Source organism: Clinocottus analis, unplaced genomic scaffold, assembly GCF_023055335.1.
Source record: "Clinocottus analis isolate CAN_PGR_092001 unplaced genomic scaffold, fCliAna1.0.p SCAF_19, whole genome shotgun sequence".
NCBI lineage: Eukaryota > Metazoa > Chordata > Actinopteri > Perciformes > Cottidae > Clinocottus > Clinocottus analis.
In genome coordinates this window covers 4,382,968-4,396,267 of record NW_027175920.1, presented here as the reverse complement: position 1 = coordinate 4,396,267, position 13,300 = coordinate 4,382,968, and the positions used below count along the sequence as shown (strand labels likewise).

Here is a 13,300-nt window from a genome sequence, read left to right as displayed (position 1 = left end):
ACAGGCAGTCTCTCTACATTTAGACCAAAGTTCAATCTACTGTTAATCTTCCTTTTTTGACAAGAAGCAGACAGAGCTCGGGGGGGTAAAAGCAGTTGGTAATTAATCCAATGTGAATGTTTACTGTTTCCAGTGGAATGCCTCTGAACCCACAGTGCAGCATAAATGGCTCGGATCCAAATCGGCTTACAGAAAATTTAGGGGAAATACCGGAACGCTTGTGTAGAACGAAGACAGAAATGTTGCGGCGAGGGCTTTCAAGGCTATATTTATTTGTTGTTTTGCCCGGTGACACTGTTGACATTTGTAGGACACATCTGTGAACAATATTCTATTCTCTGGAATCGCACTGCATTTAAAGTTAGTAACCCGTCACTGAAATGTGCCTTTTATGGCACATCTGTGCAACATCTAAATAAAGTATGTACTTCGGTAAACTTAATGGGGCTATCATAAGAGCCAATAAAGTCGAGAAATTGGAAACATAGATCCAAGTGCTCGGAATGTTCCCAACGGAAGCTGAGAACAAAAGAGTAGCCAAAAACATCAAACATGAGTGACTGATCCTGGCAATGAAAGCATCTAATTTTATGTCTGCTTGTCGATTCTGTTTCCGTTTTGCGACCACTCAGATTTATCCGGCGGCCCACTGGTGGTACTGACCCCCCAGCTTGGAAACCGCTGTTTAAAACATGTTCTTGGCTCAAAGGCAACGCAGTTTTGACTTCTTCTGATTGGTTTTCGGAAGGTTTTGTGAAGGCTTGTGAACACAAAGAGGAAGACAGTCCATTAAATGCAGAAATGAAAGTAATCACATTTCACCTGATAGTGCTGACATCATTCCCAGTGGTGACTTATTATTTAGGGGATCCAGCTTGGGAAATTTTAATTCAATTATAAGTTCATTGTTTTAAATCTATCACACTTAAGGCTAATTAGCAAAGAGTTTACAGCTTGTTAGCATTCAACAGTGTGATTTTATGAAATGCTCCGAGGTACGTGTGACTACTACACGTCGATGCTTGAGGTTAACACAATGGTTGCGCGATGAATATGTAGAGGTGTTGTGAGTCTTTCATTTATCATTGACTCATGTTCCTTACATTAATCAGAAGGAACGGGACACTTGGGATGTCTCGTGTTGTTTGTAATTCATTGCTCTCAGTGGGCCGATATATTTAGCAGTTGCCCAGCAGACAGAAGATGATGATGATGACGGTACCGTGGAGTCATATAAGCTGAAGCCACTGAGGACGAGACGGCCAATAACTATGGAGCTTGTTTATTAAATCAAATGAGAATTGAGCGAAACTTTCTTTCCAGTTGAGCTGTGCCTCTGCTTTTTATCGACATCAAACAAATGTGTTTACTCGTGACGAAAGCTGGAGGGAAACTTGGAGTGTCTCCCAAAATATATATATATATATATATATATATATATATATATATATATATATATATATATATATATATAATTGTGGTCCAATCCTGCAGCTGTGAGGATTCCAGCAGTAATTAAGCTTTTTTTTAAAAAAATTTATGGAGATACAACATAAAGGCATAAAACTGAAAAAAAAAGTGATGTTATTAAACACTACATGTGTACGATGAGGAGAAGCACCACAGCACTGTGATGTTGTCAGAGCGCCTTCCGTTTTCCTCTTTAATTCCCTTCCTTGAGGTTCTGCAGGAAACGTGTAGTAATCCTGTGCGGTAGCGTTACACACTTAGTTAGTTTCATCTCTCAACCGCGCTGAGCCTCCTGCCAGATATGGGATATGTGCACGGATTGAGTGTTAGCCTATGACTGCCAAGAAAACGTGTGAATTAACAAAACGTAGGCTCCGACTGAGCCGGCTGGCTTACTGCTCCGTCGCTCGGCAGTGGGCCTGACGCAAACCGTTTTAGGGAGGCTACCCGAGGGCATCCCGGTGGATCCATAATATTAACTCGGTCTGTGGATTTCCAACTTATAAGTTGCTGCGCTTTATCTTCCCCCTGCTGCATTATACATGCGGCCCTGCAGTATAACCGAGGCTGGGACAAATTCTCCGGGTTTAACGGACAGGCGGGCAGGTTAATTCTCCAAATTAAGGGCGAGCATAAAGAGGTCTCCTCTTTAACGCGGAGGATTAATTGAAAGGCATCTTCATTTTTTATGCTCGCCAATATGTTCCACCTCTCTCGGAGAAGGATCCCCCGCACTGTAATTTGAGTGTGAGGTTTAGCATAAATCACAATAATACCAGCTGCCCTGTTCAGTATGCTCTGAAAGTAGATTGTAGCAACAACAACAAAAAAAAACAGTTTAATCACGACTCCACCTGCTTGGCCACGTCTTGACAAATGGAGGGAGGGTGATAGATGTTCTAAGTACAACAGCACATCCATCTTGCAAAGTGTAACCACAAAAAAAAAAAAACTCTCTGGTTTGCCAAAGGTTCATACGGGCGGCAGCTGCCTGCACAGATACAAAACTCCAGCTCCAAATGAACTTGGCAGGGATAATCCCACGAAGCGATATAGCTGCAGCGATGAAAATAACATTTGTACGACTTCCCCGTGACCCGGGCCGGGTCGGAGCGAGCCTCCTCACGGCTAACGGCCTAAAAAATGCAAACAGCCCCGCAGGTGCGTCTGACGCTTCTGCTGGACATTTCAAGGCTGTCTGGTAAACGGAACTCAATGTTGACCTTTGAACTCAAACAGACGTGCAGCGAGGTGGCAAGTGCATGCAAGTTTTTTTTTCTTCTGTTTACCAGTCTGAGCCAGTTAATATGTTGCCTTCTTGCTGTGGTGAAATTCGCCCGGGGGGTGGGGGGGCCGCTGCTCGCATGCACTTACAATCCCCAACTAAACTGTATGTTCGGCTACAATACTCGGAGTAAGCAGGAAGATGGAGTACATATAAATTCAACTTGTCTGCGGTCCAGTGATGCCATGAAATTATCATGAGCAATCTAAATGGTTTGTTAGTCATTAAAAAAAAGGAAACCCACAGTGTAGTGAGAAATGGCCGTGGTGTTGAAAGGTTTCACAGTGGCTCATTTAAAAGGATTTGCCGAAGGTAATTGGAAAATGAACACATCTCTCCCCGGTGCTGTATATTGTTGAGGTCCCCACAGATCTGTGTTAAGGCCCATTAGAGGGACATCCGGAAGACAGATACTGTAGACAAACACACACACACACACACACACACACACACACAACCACTAATACGGGATCCTCCTGCTAAACTATGGGATTCCATGGCAACACATGACAGCATCCATGAACAAAGGGCAGCGTAAATATAGATTTTAAGAACTGAATCATTGTTCCTCGTTGTTTCAAATCAATAATACAGAAATCTGGATGCTCTCTGTAATTTAATTTTTCTTTTTAATCGACAGCTAATTTGCCCTTTCTCCCCATTGTTCGTCTCTTCTCACCAGAAGCCTTTATGTGCTAAACATGCCTCATTTACCAACACGCCAATCGTTACAAAACCAATTCATGAGAGCGTTTTTTTATGATCTATCGTCAACTAAAACTACTTGATTATGGTCATGGAAAGATGAAGGTCTGAATGCTGAAAGAAACTAACTTCGACTGTTGGTAGGAGTTCTAATCCCGCTTTTGACGTTCGACCGTTGAAGCCAACCTCGTTCTTTATGAATCGTCTTGCTGCAGGAAACACCTCTGGGGCACGTGGGAGTGAATATCAGTTTAAATTATGGGTTGTCAAAGTCTTACACGGCTGTTTGTTAAGATGTGACTGAGTTATGACTGAGAAGGAATATGAGTTTGGACGCAAATTGCAGCAATTGGGTGCTGAGAGTTTTAAAGTAATTGCCCTTCAGCTCAAGCATATTTATGATGAACCTCACATCTCTCCCTCCGTGTCCCCTCTTCATCTCTCCTGCACCTCCCTGGGGATGGGGGGAGGCGAGGGGTGAGGGCTCAAAACCGAATCCTCTAAAAAAACAAAATAAAATAAGAAAAAATTCAGCCAAGGCCAAAAGCAATTAAGCTTAACTGTAATGTTTCCCCACCCATTGCAATGCTAATAATAAATAGATAAGACCAGTTGTGTATTTAGTTTAGTTAACAGGATATTTTTTTTTACATAATTATAGACACAATTTGTTCTGCATAAGTAATAGTATCCCCACACCACACAGTCCCATAAATCAAACCCCTCGCTGGAAAAGAGCGCCGTGTTCTCATTCGTCGGACTCCATCTATACGACACAACTGAGTGCAGATGGTGAGGGAAATAGAGGCCAGTTTGGGTACCCATGCGTCATTAATACAAGCGATGACCCCTCCCCCCGCCTCTCCCCACTCCCACACCCCAACTTGGCAGCAGCACACAGCAACTGTGGGTTGATTTACCTTCTTACTCAGCACCTCAAAGTCCCGCGCAGTGTCTCGTGTTGTTGCAGAAAAGTGTCCCGAAAGATATGTAAGTCACACACTCGCATGCTTTTTCACATCATTTGTTGCAATTATTGGTTTGTATACACAGGATACAATAAATAATGTGCATCTTTTAATATGCGACTTCACAAAGAAACAAAATCACAGGAGAAAATGTCACCTTGGGGAGTTGAAATTGCAACATATTTGTATCTGAACGTGTCCAGAAAGCGTGCGTGGTTTGAATTCATAGGCAGGGACATGACTTATATAGTCATATAACGACAGTTAGCCCACTTCAAATGATTCTTAAAGACTATAGACCTTAGAGTATGACAAGACAAGATTGAAGCACACAAGATGCTTCTTGTTTACTTGTTTACTACAGCCAATGACACAGCAGGGGGGAGAAAAAAAGATAAAAAAACTTCTGTGCAAGCCATTCACAAGATAGAGCAGATTAATGTCTGTCAGCATGTTAGCTTAATCACTAGAAGCGCATCAATCACAATGACAAATAGCCTCGGACCGCTACTTAAGTCAGACAGCATCTTCTGGAGTGCTTGCTCCTTCCCCGCCACATAAATCCCGCCCGCTGATCCACTGCTCTCATCAGGAATACATAACATAACTTCATCGCGGGATCCATCCATCACCGGTCTCCTGCATGCGCCATTATTTTCAAAGTCCAACTTCTGCACTCGAGCACAGTCGGAAAAGGCAGCCGGATACCGTCTCCCCCCGACAGATCATCATTCAGTCTAAAACTGGAGCCTGCTGTCACCGAGACGCCAGCGCACAAGAACAGCAGCCTGTCTATGAAACATTTACGCAACAAAGGGTTACTGGTGAAAGGAGTGAAGCTAAAGATGGCATCTTCACGAGCTGACATGTTTTGAGAGGCTGCTGAGCGGCTCAGGTCTTAACTTTAAATAGACACGCAGAACAAAACAGCATCTGACAGTCGGTTTGGTAATGTTGATGCAGAAACTCAATCTGCATACTGATGGGGACGGATGTGCAGCGTTCAGTTGGGGAACCATGAATGCGCAAACATCTTTGATTTGCTTGTTGATTAGCCCATCGATTAAAATAATGAATAATGATCATCACAATTTCCCAAAGCCCAAATTGTTTGTTTTGTGTCTAAAATATTTGATTTTACAACAATACTTATAACAAAGCAGCCATCCTTCACATTAGAGGAGCTGGAAGCAATGAATGTTGGGCATTTTAAAATCAATAAAGGGCTATGACAGTGTCCATTGGTCCATTTTCAAATGCCCAACCATAAACGGCAATGCTGCAGAGAGGATCAATTTATGAATGTATGTTTGAGAGTCAAAATGTGCAGAAAAGTATGAGAAAAATGCCAATCCCGAACTGATGTCGCTGCCTGTTGGAATCGTTTTGATGTGAACTATGTTTCGCAGGCGAGTTTGCATTAGCGCGTTGTCAAGCCCCTAGTGTGTAAAAGGCCTTTTAGAGTACATCCTTTTTTTTTTTGGAAGGGCGGTCAGATGACCCTGTTATGTGCTAACGTTGGCCGCATACGCCTGGTTGAGGGTCCATATGAACAATCCGTGAGCCCCGTGGCCCAGAGGAGCCACATCGACCGGCTCACTGCGGCCCCTGATGCATACTTGACACTAACCTTACACTAGCAGGGACTGAAATAAAAGACCCCTAAAAAGAGAGGTCAAATGCTCCATTTGAGAAACACAGAATGCTGCTTCAGGCTCTCAGGCTGAAAAAGGAGATGTATCCAACAGAAAGGGGGCGGAGGGGTGGGGGGAGATGTCGGAGTTATCAGAGCAAGGCAAGAATGTGTGAGTCACTGGGAAAACAAGCGAATCGCAGGGATATCTGAAGGACCAGTCAGAGGTTTTGGGGACCAGACATTGAGGTTCTGGGACAGTCGGATGCCCCGTCTGGTGCAAAATGTCCCAGACAAGTATGCGTCCTCACAAAAGACAAAGTGGAGCAAAGGGAAGTTGGCAGCAAGTCGGGGGCTGCACACTGTTTATCTTTTCTTTGGGTCTCTAGTTATTTTATATGAATCATAAGGCTGCCAGAGCTTTGAGGAAATAGGAATCCATTTCCAAAGAGGCACATTTCCGTTCCTTTTGAAAATTAAAGCTGTGCAAATAAACAAAAGCAACAGCCTGTTACATCTGTGTGACAGCGAACGCAGCATGACTGTACAATACAGAGGGAAGTATGTATTTGGATCCAGCTAAAAAAAAACGCCAATATGTTACACTAAGTGCACAGTGTCACAACAAGGCAGTCAAACAGAACAAAAGATACAGCGTTGACTTTCATCTACTGGACTCCAACTAATCCAGTCTGTTGTTCCACATGTGTGCAAACAGGAGGATATGTGTTATCACTGTCTTTGTCTAACGACCTCTGCGAATCTGAAAAGGGCGACAGCCTCATTGCTGCACGTTTGCTTCATCATTCTCCCCAGCGTGCATGATGAAGTGACTTTAAAAAAAGACCATTTAAATTGAATTCCCCAAGGTCCCTTCAGCCATTCCGATTGAATTCCCTTCGCTTTAGAAATCGGAAGATTTCAATAACAAAGGCGTTCTCTCTTTGTCTGTGTAGCAATAATTAGTCTACAGCTGGTCCATGACTGAAAGAGCATCACTGGAATCTCAAATGAAAACCAATGATGGAGAGAAATTCCATCTGAAAGCTGCAGTTCCCGCTGTGCTCACATTTACATGTAACCAGAGTCTGGCTGAAAAGACCATAACATCTCGCTTTCTCCTTATTAACAGAGGAGTTATGACATATGCATATCCTCTTATTCATTCACAGTCATCTCTCTTTATTCAGTTGCACAAAGTCCTGTTTCACATGCGGATTTGATGACGCGCGACGGCGCGATTCAATGTGTGTTTACTCAATAAGTTCTTTTAAATGAACGCTCCATCAGCCTGCGTCTAAATCTCGAGGAAATATTACAGCTCAACTTAGTTCGGACGGAGTAATTCATCAAAGTGCTTCAGTCACTCCACGGAAATGTGCGGTGGGGGAAACAAAACAGAGTGGCTGCCAGTCGTGGCATTTAAATCATCCTAATCATCCATCCCACTCGCTGTATCCTCATATATTGCAGCGAGAGAGATTACGCCACCGCCTACGTCTCAGCTTCCCACGCACGCGCGTCGTGTCAACTTGTAAGCAAACTCTTCATTGTGGACTATGCGCTTTACAACTGTAAGTGCTTTTTAGTGCAACACGTAATCGTTATGTTTTCTCCTCATGATGAACCACAGATTATAAATGAGTATGTGAAATGTCAAATAAAGGTTTTCTGGCGCTCTCCAGTTAGAGTTCCAACACCAAATATTCATCTTACCTTTACATTTGAGAAGCTGTAGAGCCAGAGAGGGCGTGGATTGTATTCTTGCTAATTGACTCAGACGTTTAAATCAGACTAATCGATTAGCTGCTGCTCTTGAAGACTTTGCATTTGCATCCCCATCTGCCTGCGTTTCCTCGCGCTTGTATAAAACCATCACGGTTGTAATGTGCATAATTGAAAGCGTACAGAGTAAAGTACAGTTGAAGCCTCCTTTCGTGCTACTCCGCACATTAACTCGTGCAACTTGAAAGTAATGAGGGGAAGTGGGAGGAGGTTAACGTGATGTGATGCACCCCGAGGGCATGTCTTAACCATTAAAACAAAACTTATCAACCCTCCCATGAATCCATCCTGCATCCGCCCATCGTGGACGCTTAAGTCCCGTGATGCATTGCAATGAGCCTGCCGAGAGATCCCTCTTTTAAATGCAACAGTCAATTAGGGATGTTGTGGCGTGAATTGTGGGACGTTTAATTAGCAGGTGTTTTAATGGCTCCTCGGCTCCTGAACACACTTCATCTGTGCCGTGTACGAGGTGCTTCCGCGAGCGCAAACAGGCAGCAACAACTCAGTGTGTGTATTTTAACCCGCAACATGTCTCTGTTGTGCACGCACATGGGGATCCATTTGTCCAGCAGCAGTCCCAGCCTCCCCGCGGCGGTACGTTGGTCCATTCTCGTGTCTCAGGTGGAGGACAAAGGGAAGAGAGGACCACTCCGTCCCTCTCGAGGCTCCCCCCTGCTCTCATTGGTCAGCGGGAGATCCTTTTGTTTTGGCTCTCACGGCAGACAAGCCACGCACCTCATGAATGGAAGCCCCCGAAACATATTCACGCACAAAAACGCGATTTAAAAAAAAAAAAAAATGGTATTCTTGCACTAAAAGCAGCCCCTCACATCCGATGGAGACTTGTGATTAGATTTTTTTTTTCTACCGACAGTCTAATTGATCTTGTTATGGATGAATTAGAATATTCTTCCACGACACACGCGAGTCTACACGCCGTTAACTCCACAAGCAGCCGCTCTTCTCTGCCACTTTCAAGCGCACTGAGTCAACTCTGGAGTTAGATTAGAATACATAGCGACCCATTCATTCTCTACGGGCAGCGGGCGCCGCTCCGCTGAAAGGAGCCCGTTATATTGGCGATGTCTCCGGTTGTATACAGGGCACGCACACACACACACACACACACACACACACACACACACACACACACACACACACACACACACACACACACCCTCTTAAACCTCCAAAAAAAAAAAAACTTTTCCATTTGTGCACACACTCTTCCGAGACTGAAACCCGGGGACATGAACTTCACCGGACAATAACATATGGCCAAAAAAGAAATACAAATCGTGGACACGAATGAAAATGCATAAGGGTAAACATGGCAGAGAAATACATGTGTCAAATTTAAAAAAAAAAATTAAAAAAAAAAACCTACCATGAGTTTGTTCTTCTCGCAGCGCTCACGCGACCACCCGGATCAACTTCTCATTGCCGGCTCGTATATTTCCATTCCAGTCACCGGTCACGGGATTAATGGCATTTGTAAGTCCGTGTAATTATTATTTCTCTTTTCCTCGCCTGGCGGTTCCACGTGAACAAGTTGTGGACTATCTGCGCGGTGACAGCCGCTCTCTCCCTCCTGCTTCTCTCTCTCTCGAGCTCTGATATGAGCGGTGGGAGTCAGCGTCTCTCTCTCTCTCTCTCTCTCTCTCTCTCTCTCTCTCTCTCTCTCTCTCTCTCTCTCTCTCTCTCTCTCATGCTGGTGGAGTAAAAATGACACCACACATATCTTTATGAACAGGAGAGCTCCTATTAGAATGTATTAGTGTATTAGACGGCAACACAATTAAAGGGTCACTGCACACAAATCTACAAATACACATTTCCATCACTTGCCCAGAATTCTATGCAATCATGCACAACGTTGTGCTTTAGATATCGGTTTCTGACACACTCGAGGTGAAAGTAATTGCATGTGCGGTGCTCACAGCAGAGCGATTGAAAGATTGCACTTAAATCAAGGGACGTCCCAGTGGCCTTTAGTGGTTGAGGCGCATGCCATAGAGCCGCGGCGTTCACCGCTTGGGTTACTGCCAGGGGGCTTTGGTGCATGTCATATCACTCCTCTAATTAAAGATAGATAAATAAATCAACTGCCACAGACAGAAAGAGTGCCCTCTCCTAATCTAATTCCCTCCTTCCGTTTCATTCGTATGACGTACTTGATCAAATCTAAACTGTCCGCACTAAACCCTTTGAAGATACACATTTAATGCACGCAGTAAGGCCATTTACCTCTCACATAAAACAGGGAAAGGTTTGACAATCATATAAAGAAGAGCGTTTTGAGACCACAGGAACCACGTTTATTCTGGAACGACAAGTTTCATTTTGGGTTGCATGATTCAAGTTCTTTTCTTACACGTTACTTTAATCACGATGATTTTTCTTCTCTACAAATCCCATGAAAAGGTCAAAGCTAATGACTAACAGTGTGTTATTCTATCTCTCAAGACGCTCCCTCTCCCGCAGCTCTCCACATCCACATTACATGATTTACTGAGACTAAACGCACGGGGAATGAGAAAATATGCCTTTTCTAATCTGCGAGAACTGGCCCCCTTTTTAAGCTCACCATTGACTGAGCTCTTTTAAGTCCCGCGCCAAACACACTACAGACCTCTGTAGTCACAAAACACACACACACACACACACACACACAAAAACCGCCATCGCATATTACTGCCCAGGCCTCTGCTGGACCGCCGTTGTTTTATTGTGCTGCTCCGTCCTCTCAGTGTCTCACAGGGCTCGCTTAAGGGTGGGGGAGGGGAGCGTGGCCACCAAGACAGCTGCTGCTCACTGGCCGGTTACTCAGACCATTAAGGCAAAGGAAGATTTATAGGAGGCCGCATTATGCCTGTACATTGGCCAGGTTACCTTTGCTTTCTTTTTACCCTCGCTATGAGTTAGTGTAGTGGTGTCTACGCTATTACTGCCGCGGCTCGAAATTGGAGAATTTAGACCACAACAAGGTGTTTGCCTCCCAGACAAAGGAATAAAGCGGAAAGCGCTGCAAATTGCTTGGGCACACGAAGCCCGATGATTTCCCATTCATTTGAGAACGTGTGTTTGTCCACGGGCAGACCCCCAAGTCCCGCATGATGAAGTCCAGCAGCACGGAGAAGGGTAGCATGTGCAACCGAGATGTGGGAGATGATTCATCGCGACGGTTTCACAAAAGCTTGAAATGTGATCTTCCATATTGTGTTTCAATGACGCCGTCACGGAGCCGGTGCTGAATCATCCTCATCATGGCTTCCATTAAGCCCTCAGTGGCTGTTTTCCATAGTTTTCAAACGCCTCCGACAGCCGTTATTGCCCATATGTATTTTCCTTTATTGCGATAAACAACTAACCCGAGGGAGGTTATGGATTTTCAAGAATTGCATCTTCTCACACAAGGAATATTTGTGATTTTCAGCGGTATATCTCACCCGAGGAGGATCTTAATCCAAACAACTTACACAGTTAAGTATTCACCCTCAAAGCTTCTGATGAACAACCCTAATGATGATGATGATGGTGGTGGTGGTGGTGATAAAGTGTAATGACTGGTTGTCTCCTTGGCAAGTCATCCAGCGCACATGAGTCACTGAGCCGGCGGTGGGCCCCACGTCCTCAACCAGTCAGACGAGCCTCCCAGCAGCGGCCCGTCTCAGCCTCCGTCTCTTTTAAAGCCCGCTGGAAGTCACTGGGGAAGGGAACAAATGTGAAAATGTTGCTGCCATTGTTTGATTTGTTTCTCCGTGTGTTCTGAGCTAAGAAAATTGCATAGCCGCATTTGTTCTGTGCGTTTCATCACACACATTAAGGCGACGTGCGTGTTGTGCGTGTGCGCTTGTTTTTAAGGCCCTTGTGTCACTTTTTTTTTTTGTTTTTCTACCTTCGAGCCAATTCCTCTGAAATGAATTACGGGATATTTGAACCAGAACCGTAGTTAATTTACTTTGGTGGCGCCATTCAGTTGCTTATTTCCTCGCACACATTCCAGCATTGCTTTCTCGAAAAAAAAGGGCATGCCAAAGATCAAAGTGTGAATATTTGGCAGTGGGCATGACATTATTTAATCCCATGATGCATTACTGTAACAATCAATTCAGTGTCATCACTGCACAGTGTCGATGGTCAGAGAATCCAACTCGCAGTGTGGCACTTTTCCACGGCACTAACTGATTTTAAAGCCTCCAAATGGGATCAAAGAACCACAAAATAGTCTATGAAGTTACAGTTTGTCAGGTTGCATATGTCCTTGAAAGAGCAGCCAAAAGAAATCAAACTGAAAAGCTTTTATTTTGTCGTCGAGTCAAGACTTTGTAGTGTCAGGCTGATTCCCTGTAATTAACTCATTTGAGTCCACATGCACACCAGGATTTGCAATAATTAAATTTCTATCCCACCTGGATGGAGAGGAGGAAACTGCAGCTCGGTTAAAGCCACGAGAAAGAAAGAGAGCGGTGAGTGAGCGGAGCGAGACTCCCCACAGTTCCTCATGTTGAGGGGTATTCTTATGAACAGCACACCGCTGTCAGCTCCAACACAGTCTTTGAGCTTTTAGTGTTCTGTGTAATGGAAAGAGTTTAAAACGCCGCAAAGAACCGAGCAGGACAGTCGAATGAGATTAGAAATAATAGCTTTTACACGCGCCTTTTAGTGAGAGGGGAGCGGTAAAGATGTCTGATGGAATCATATCGGGGATTTCATAGAGAAGAGCTGACCTCGTGTTGAAATTATTCACTGTTTCCACTGAATGCAGTGTGTTTCCAATACTTCTGGTCATGGCAAGGGGATGAGATGTCTCTATTTTGTCCTGTATTTTGTGGAACTGCATCGGTTGCCAAGTCTGGTTTTGACTCTGTGAAGCGGAGGCAGCTGCCGCCATGCGGTTCTCTCCAGTCTGAGGATTGCTCATCGCTTTCACTCCACGTTGCGTATGTCAAGGCTGAGAGGTGATTAACACCTGACCCGTGTGATATTTGTAAAAAGCTATTCAGCACCGATTTGTATGGGCTGAACAAAGATCGTGGAATGCAATTTCAGACACAAGAATGGCTTTATTCCTCTTTCACTGATAACATTTGATGTATGTCATGAAACATTACAAAAATATCACGTTTGCATTTACACAGAAATTACTGTCCCTCATTTTTCGTACCGTCTTTACCTATACAAGCCCAAATCTTCAAATGAGCAACTTTTTCTCAACCTCAAGACGATTGTGTTTGTATCGTGATCTATATGTTTCATAGTGTCAACAATTCTCATGGAAAATCCCAAAATCTTTCTCAATACTTTCCAACTTCCAGACCTCGTCTGTGGCTCTCAGCCTGAAGCTGATTCCTTCTCACAGAAGATGAAACTCTTCTGAAATCATGTCACGCATTTAAACTCTTTCAGTACAATAGCTGCTAGTAGCGGCAACAAAACCATAAGTAACAT

At 44.2% G+C, this 13,300-nt stretch overlaps 1 protein-coding gene across 1 annotated transcript in view; it reads right to left on the bottom strand.

Annotated features, from left to right (window-relative positions):
- The window catches only part of chst15 (carbohydrate (N-acetylgalactosamine 4-sulfate 6-O) sulfotransferase 15), a 31,492-nt gene extending 22,048 nt beyond the window's left edge, over window positions 1–9,444 (bottom strand). Inside the window, exon 1 of the mRNA XM_068583405.1 lies at window positions 9,237–9,444. The gene's annotated coding sequence lies outside the window, so the exon portion shown is untranslated. The remainder of the gene's footprint in view (window positions 1–9,236) is intronic.
- Window positions 9,445–13,300: the final 3,856 nt, after the last annotated feature.